The sequence below is a fragment of the Dromiciops gliroides genome, chromosome 5, assembly GCF_019393635.1.
Source record: "Dromiciops gliroides isolate mDroGli1 chromosome 5, mDroGli1.pri, whole genome shotgun sequence".
NCBI lineage: Eukaryota > Metazoa > Chordata > Mammalia > Microbiotheria > Microbiotheriidae > Dromiciops > Dromiciops gliroides.
Genome location: NC_057865.1, coordinates 141,532,352 through 141,541,411, shown reverse-complemented (window position 1 = coordinate 141,541,411; position 9,060 = coordinate 141,532,352). Strand labels below are relative to the sequence as shown.

The 9,060-nt window shown below is 34.4% G+C and overlaps 1 pseudogene; it reads left to right on the top strand.

The window, feature by feature from the left end:
* Positions 1-8,098: 8,098 nt before the first annotated feature.
* Positions 8,099-8,783, top strand: LOC122728833 (annotated as a pseudogene).
* Positions 8,784-9,060: the final 277 nt, after the last annotated feature.

The window sequence follows — 9,060 nt, the reverse complement described above, 5'->3', positions numbered from 1 at the left end:
TATAACATAATATTCTTGACAACAGAGGTTGTTTCATTTTTATATTTGTATTCCCAATACTTAGCAGAGTGCTTAGCCTATAGTAAATACTTAATTTATTTTTCATTTATTCATCAATTCATCAATAAGTCATGGTTAATAATACTTGGACTGATTATATCATAGGATTCTAATTACCTACATATTAAGGTAGATGAATTAATTAATAATCTTAAAGTACTTTATAAGTTTAAGCTATCATCTTGAAACTATCTGTGACTTGAGTAATGATTTTGATTTGCTTAAAGAAAAATATTCTTATCTAGTAGTAAATTTTAGCCAAGGGCTCTTCTGTTGTATACATAGAGGCTCGAAAATGAAACAAACCTTGAACTTTTAGTAGTATTCTCTGTAGGAGCATAAATGCAATATGTTTAGTAGATAGCTTGCTAGACTTGCAGTCAGGAAGATCTCAGTTTGAATCTTTCTTCCTACAATAGCTATTTAAACTTAGGGAAAATCACTTAATTTCCTAAGTCTCAAGGAACTTACCAAAGCTATAAATTATAGAGATATTCCCATGTATTCATGATAGGAAAATGTATAGAGTACAGACAGTTGAAAATATTTTCAAGGTTTTTTAGTCCTTTTTTAAAAAAAATATTCAATCCCTACATTTAACAAAACAATATCATTTTTATATTATGTTTTAAAAATATTTTTTTTAAATGTTAGTTTAGGTTCTTTCCCAAATAAGCCTTAGAAACTGGGGTAATGGTGGCCAGGCTAATCTAACTTCATTTAAGCTTTTTGTAATTTCGAATGTTTCAATTTCAAGTGCTCTTCACACTGTCTTTTAGCACTAAGCTGTATGTGAAATCTTGAACAATGCCAGATAAATAGCAAGGAGAAAAATGAGAATGACAATTGATCAGCTCTTGATTTTTTCTTCTTCCTGAATCTGTCAAAAACCACTCATGGAGAAGTGGATTAATACTCACAAAAGTCTTTGGTGTAATTACCTGGGGCTGAAAGACTCAACTTTTAGTGAGTGTCCATTTTGTGAAACCTTTTGGAAACTCAGGGGCATCCTGCCATGTACAAGTCTTTGACTAAGTAAGCTCCAAAAGGCACATGTTTGAAGCTACAGAGTTTGAAGATTTACCCACTTTTTGATTTTCTTTTTTTGTTCTTTTTCTTCATTGGAATGACTGGCGATCTTCTTACTCGCATGAATATCTACTTGTATTCTGGGTTTGAAATCGGGATTTATTTTCCTCCTCTCTTTCTCTTGTTTAATTTGTTCTTGTATTTTTAACCTTCCTCAAGGCTAATAGGTTTTGGGTTTCTACTTGAACTAGTCTTTTCTGCCCAAACACTCCAAAGGATGCATTTCCTTCTTCCTCTTCATTCTCAATGCTCCAGTTTGCCCCCATTCAGAGGAGTCAGGGCTCTTTCTCCTATTCTCTTTCAACTATTTTTTTATTATGTTTTGGCAGGGCAATGGGGGTTCAGGTATTCCTGAATCCAGACCTGGTGCTTTATCCACTGTGCCACCTAGCTGCCCCTATTTTTTAATTTTTTAAAAAAAATTTCCTATTCTCTTTTAAACTCCCAAACTACATTGTTCAACATGTAGAATGGTGGGTGCCCAGTAAGTATTTTTGACTGACTAACAATCAGACTAACTTACCTCTTCTATACAATGTGAAGTAGCAAAATCACTAAATGTTATTTTCTTTTTACTGTTCTCAGGCTCAAACATGTTAGTAATCTAGCTTCTTTAATATGTCAGATTATTCTTACATATGATAAGATGGCAAATCATTGGTATAACTTTGGCAAGAACTTTTTCTTAGGGTCTAAAGGTAGAGAAAGTGATGTAAATAATGTTAGTTTTTTCTCCAAGAGCATTTTTCCTTTGTTTGATCACTATATAGACTATTGTCTGGTGCCACATTAAGAATCATAACGCCACCACACTGAAAATTTTGTCATCCCCCTCCCCTATAAGACTGCCTGAAGTAAAATAAAATAAGGGGAAAGGTAAAAACAGGGAGACCTTTTTGGGTCAGTGTTTTAGACTGACCAATTATATTAGTAGTCTTTACATTGGGATTCAGGATAGTGTGGACAGATCCCAAGGTGTAAATGTTTAACCAATGAGAAAATGTGAAGGTTGCTGAATCAAATTGTAATCACCCTATGATAGCCAAACAAGCCCTTGTCTCCAATTCAATCACACCACCTATCCACCCATTATAGTTCAAATATCTCACATTCTATTTTTCTCAATTCCAGGTTCACTTCCACTTTCTAAACATCTTTATACTGAGATATTCTAAAGGTGCTAAGGATTCTCCTGGGAACAGAGGCTGCCCTCTACACCTTACTCCCACTTATTTTTTTTTGAGGAAGAGTAAGTATCTTGGGATAAACAGGCATGGATGGACTTCTCTCGGCATTGAAGATCTCATTGTATCATTGTTACTCAAAACAGTTGTATGTGGAATTGTCAAAAATATATTAATTGTTGGATCTAATGGCTTTTTCTCAATCCCCCTTCTTCTTGCCTAGTAGGAGCCTTTGTCACTGTAGACCCCCTTGCTGCTTGCATGCTTATTTTCTCCTCAGATTTTTTTTAAAGTGTTACTTATTCTTTTTTTTTTTTTTTAAGTGAGGCAATTGGAGTTAAGTGACTTGCCCAGGGTCACACAGCTAGTAAGTGTTAAGTGTCTGAGACCGGATTTGAACTCAGGTACTCCTGACTCCAGGGCTGGTGCTCTATCCATTGCGCCACCTAGCTGCCCCTAAAGTGTTACTTATAAAAACTCATGACTGAGCTCAAAAAATTGTAAAAAGACTTTTACAACTAAATCTTTCAAATTAAGATTTTCAATGAATCTTGAACCCAAAAAAAGGAAGAAGAAGGAAAAAGAAAGAAAAAGAAAAAATGCATGACTTACCAATTAGAGAATAGATTAACATTAGGGAAGATAGGAGTTAGCTACATGAATTTCAACAGAAACCTTCCCATTACTAATGAATCCGATTGTAAAATGAGTATCATGATTTAGTAAATAGTAAGTCCTGTATATACTTCTTCCATATTGTACCTTTTTCACTAGGTCAACCACTAAAAGCAAACACTAAAATAAGATAAACCAAACCAAATCCTAAAATCATAATATCACATGTTAAAACAAGATTTTAAAAAATAAGCATAGTAAATCATATTACTCTTACTAAATTATCATTTTACAGCTATTAATCACTAATATGCAAATGATAATATCTTAGTGGGAAAAAAGTTTCCTAACATTAGTAAATCAATTTTTACTCCAAAAATTTCATTTTTTTATCTCATACTTTTAACATTTTGAATATTTTATAAAACCCAGAATTCTGACTATGGAAGTACAGAAACAAAATTTATAATGGGGCCACAAGCTCAAATTTTTTTAACTGATAATTGCATATGATAAAACAATTTGGACATAATCATATTTTATTGTTGTTATGCAAACTGGCAGCACACAAAGATTGGACAGATAATTAGGTAACCTCTTCATGGTTTGGTGTAGCAGTTGAGATGGGTTTGCTTTCTTTTCTGGCTTTCCCTATGTATCTATATTGTCTATTTTAGGTCTTCCAGCCCTATATTTGGGTCTTGGTCTTTGCTTTCATATTCTGTGAGCTACCTGAAGTCTTATATTTAGAAAACGGAGAAAATGGTTTGGGTAATGAAGTTTCTCTTTCACAGTCATAACAACTTTATCAAGGACAACTGTTGTCTGGACTCAAATATTTTTAAGGCATATCAGAGTTTCCAGAACCCTAAAAATTTAGACAATCAAATAATATTTAAAATATACAGACTTACAAGTGTTATTGTTGTAGAATTATATTTTTCACAATTTTCTCTGATCCAGAAATAAGACTAAAGATGAACCATTTGTGTAAGCTTTTCTAAATATACATTTCAATATAATGAGTTCACTTTAAATTTCATGAAATCTTTTGGATTTTTAAAAATTTCCTTGTACATCAATTTTTCAGGGACTTGTGATGTTACTTTTGAAAGTCTTCCTGACTCCAGGTCAAGCAGTCTCTCCACCGTGAAAGTCAGCTGCCCTTCTATATAAATAGTACTCAAATAAACAAATTCTCAAGTGATTCTATGATCTCATTGATTCAGAAAATTCATCCAATGCTGTAGTTTTATAACCCATCCAGGCCTCCATGTCTTGTTCTTAGTTGCCCATAATTTTGCCAGACAGTCCACCCACTTGCCAAGGAACTCTCTGTTTCTCCTGACATGAGTATACCAGTGAAGTACACATACTGTCTCCTTTGTCTTTGGTACATGATGAAGCATACTGTAGATATATGTATAAATATTTTTCCTTTCAAATTAAAATGTCTACAATTAAGGCTTTTATCCATGACTATCCTATATTTAGATTAATAAGCTACTACCACTACTACTACTAATAAAAATAATAACAATGTTTTTGAAAGATTTTTGGAAACATTATTTGCCCGCAGAGAAGACATATGCTTATAAATCTTAAGAAAATAGTTTTGCTATTATCTTAAGAAAATTAGAATTGCTAATTCCTAAAGTTATTAAAATTATCTGTGTATTGAGTTGCTTTTTCCTTAGAAATGGAAATTCATTCAAATGGGAATGCTTTACTTTATTTAAATCGACATTAAGAACTTCAACTAATATTTAGCAACTGCTTACTATTTCTAATATTTGACATTTCTTTTACTTATTCAAAGACAAAATATTTTAATCTGACCTGAATAACCTTTAAAGTTTTCAAACTAACTAGAAGTGTGTTTTTTGAGGAGACAATTATAAAAATACAGGCAGGTGGTTTCTCATTAGTTTATTATTCACTATCAGAAGGTCCCCAGTTCTGATGTTGTATTCTATTGATCTAGTCTTTTAAGACCATGAGAGTAGGGACCCCCTAATTAGGAAGCTTCCTTTACCAGTGCTTTGGGAACTATTGAAATTTTTAGTTTTAGAGAATTGCCTGTGGCACCAAGTGACTAAGTAAGTACTGATTTAATTTAGAGAGTAGTACTGACTTCCAGAGGTTCTCTGCCTCTTCAGTCTCTGTTGCAGATGTTGGTATATAATTACAACTATTTTTATGGTGCCATTTTTGTAAATGCTTAGATGAGTTCTGAAGTATGTGGTGAATATATATATATATATATACACACACATACACACATACATACATATAAATGCATACACATACATACATAGTATGTATGTATGTAACTTAGGAAGTTATGTTCTGTGCTGACTATTGATGCATGATTAAAGAAATTCATTTGTTTCTTCAAGGAGTACCTATGATTGATCCTTACATTTGTTGTAAATTCATTCTGACTTCTGGTTTTATTTCTATCATGAATGTCATGATGGGTATGTTTGAATTCTTCCAGTAGCATTTATACTTGTTAATCATTGAATAAGGATCTCACATTTCAGTTTCCAATGTTGAAGTTAATGTTTATAGATGTTCTAAAACCTATCTAATTCTGATCACTTTGTGTTTTTGTTTTCTACCAACCCTGCCACCATCACTATAAAAATGAAAAGCAGCAGTACTGGATCAAAAAGTCATTTTGTATTTTTCTATTTTTTATTCATTTATTATATGGAAAAAGAAGTCATTCCTCCATGTGCCTAGATTACTAGTGACAAATCACTCTGTGCTCAGCTAGGATACCCCTAATTAGATCACTGATCCTGGAAAAGCAGCCTGTTTATTCCCAAGTCCACACTGGAAGTCTTTCTCAGGTGTTGTATTTTACTGGCATAGCTTCCAAGAAAACCGGGTTACCTCAGTGTCATAAGAAAGCATTAGAAGACTTTGTAGAATAGTTAGTGGTGTGCCCTTTGTTGATTGGGACAAGGAAGTGCACAATGTATGTTAGAAACAATACATGTATGTATACACATATGTATGTATACAGATGTGAATATATGTATATATATAATATATGTGTGTGTGTGTGTGTATATATATATATATAAAATTAAGATTTATTATTGGTATCTAAGAACTTCATTTTTTGGTAAATTTACTTCTATGATACTTCTAATTCCCTGAAAGTAATCGCTTGTTTTTTCCATAAAGGTTTGTCCATATGAAAGAAATTGCACTGACAGGAGCTGTAGATTGATTACCTTTAAATAGAAATGGCTGGGTATTGAGGCTAACATGATATATATTTGCCTTAAAGCATTTTATGACAACAGGAGTTGAGCAGAGCTAGCCATCTGATTTTCCTCAGACTCCAATATTCATTGACTTATCTATGTCAGTAGACCTTAATTGATACTACAGTCTCCCCAAGTAAGTAGAAAGCAGAGACCAGCTGCTTCTTATCAGTAGTCCTTAGTGGAAATTTTATTTCAGGGTCAAATATAATTTACAATTTACATATATTGAATACTACCCCTTAAATATAATTCCATTAACTAAAATAGATCAGGAATTTATTGATCAGTATCATAATATTAGAACAACTGTTCATAGAAAAGAAAAGTTCATTTTTTAATATAAATAAATGATCTTTTAAAATTTTCTTATGTAAATTGGCTTCGGGATTTGTTGAGAGGTTCTTTAGTGTCAAAATCAGTTTCATGGAACAAATAACAAACACTGGGGGTTGGATCTCTTTTCAAGAACCCACTTGCATCTAATGGAGTCTAACCTGTAAAAAAGACATAACATGGAACATAAAATTCACCTATATCATCTCCTTAACTGTACCTGATCACCTCCTACCTGTATGTACGGTATCATTATGAAGGTGATTTTTGGTTTTGTTTTGTGGTAGATTAAGGAAGATTCCAAAGTTTTCCAAAGCATTTTGGTCTATAATCTAGAACAGTGAAATAATACAAAACTAAATAAAATAGACACAAACAATACCACTACCCACCTTCTACTTTGGTTTGGATCTCTGTGCCTGAGTTTGATAAAAAAAAAAACAGAAACAGAAACAAAACAAAACAAAAAGAACAACATTCAGTTAGAGGAAAGTTATAATGAAAACATGAGAACAGTGTGTGTGTGTGTGTGTGTGCACGCACACACATGCAGACATGCAGAGGTGGAAGTAGGTGAAGGGAATTAAGCTAAATTATCTCTTAAGGTAACTTTTTTTTTTTTTTTTTTTTTTTTTTAGTGAGGCAATTGGGGTTAAGTGACTTGCCCAGGGTCGCACAGCTAGTAAGTGTTAAGTGTCTGAGGCCGGATTTGAACTCAGGTACTACTGACTCCAGGGCCAGTACTCTATCCACTGCGTCACCTAGCTGCCCCTCTTAAGGTAACTTCTATCTTTTAAGATTCTTTGAACAAATATTTCTTTTGCCTGGTGAATTGTATAAATGGTATTTTTTGGAATGCATTGCATAATATCAATTCAAACTGATTTTAATCAAAAAGGGTACTCTAACTTTCCTATCTTAGCTGAGTTTGTATTCACATTTCTTCTGATCCTGTTAAACAATGAGACAGCAGAGATAAAATCCCATAAACTGAGATCCAAAGAGTTGCCATTTGATAATGCAGAAGTAGAGTTCATTTGCCAAAAAAATTTTAAGTGAAATATTTTAGAAATGGTACTTATAAAGACTCTGAGGCAACAAGGTGGTTCAGTGGATAGAGTGCTAGGCCTGGGGTCTGGAAGACCTAAGTTCAAATCTGGCCTTAGATGTTTACTAGCAACGTGATCCTGGGAAAGTCATTTAACCTTAATTTGCTTTAATCCACTGGAGAAGGAAATGGCAAACAACTGCAACATCTTTGTGAAGAAAACCCCATAAAATGTGTGGTAGAGGCCAGAAGTGCAGGGAAGGGGAGTTGCTGTGGTTAACTGCTTCAACAATGCTTGAACTGAACCTGCTTCTTGATTCCAGGCCAGAGCCACCCTTAGCCACCTCTCCACCTTCACTTCCACTAACAAACACTTCTCTGTCATACCATTTGAGCAGTAGCAGTCCACCTCAGCTGCCCCAAACTCAGCAGCCCCCTCTTGCTCCCTCTGCCTCTTTGTCTAAGCCACCTTCGCCATCTCAGCCACCATGACAACCTTGTATCCCTGTCAGGTGTGACAGAACTACTACCAGGACCTTGAGGCCACCATCTACTAGCAGATCAACCTGGAGCTCTATGCCTTCTACGTCTACCTGTTAATGTCTTACTACCTTGACTGAGAATGATGTGGCCCTGAAGAACTTTGCCAAGTATTTCTTACACCAGTCCCATGAGGAGCCAGAGCATGATGTGAAGCTGATGAAACTGCAGAACTAATGCAATGGCCACATCTTCCTGCAAGACATAAAGAAACCAGATCGCAATGACTGGGAGAGCAGATTGAACACATTGGAGTGTGCTCTGCACTTGGAAAAAAAACATCAATCAATTCTTACTGGAATTGCACAAGCTTGCAACTGACAAAAATGACCCCCATTTATATGATTTCATTGAAACCCACTACCTGGATGAACAGGTAAAGCCCATCAAACAACTGAGTGATCATATAACCAACCTGTACAAAATACGGGCCCCAATTCCGGAATGGTGGAATATCTTTTTGACAAGCACACCCTTGGAGACAGTGACAACAACAGCTACACCACAGCTGGCTTCCCCCATACCTGGCAACTGTGGGTGCCACTCCTCCTGTCTTTCAGTGCATGTGTATTTTGGTTATCTGACCTTTTCATAATCTGTACCAAAAAACTACCATCATTTACATCCTAATAAAGTGACTTCGTACTGATGGGAAAAAAGGTGTGGTCAATGGGATCATGAAAAGTTGCATATAACTGAATAATTCACATTCAATTAAATAAAACTCTATATTCTTAAGAACATTGTATTGTTAAGGGCTAAAATTCTAGCTAAACTGTCTAAAATATCTAGTGAGTGGTCGCCAATAAATTATAAGCTTTAGCAAGAGTTAGACTTTTAAGCGTTTATTAAGGAGAATAAGAATTTGGTAAAGAGAGAGAAAAAGGCCTAAATTCCTATCTATTAA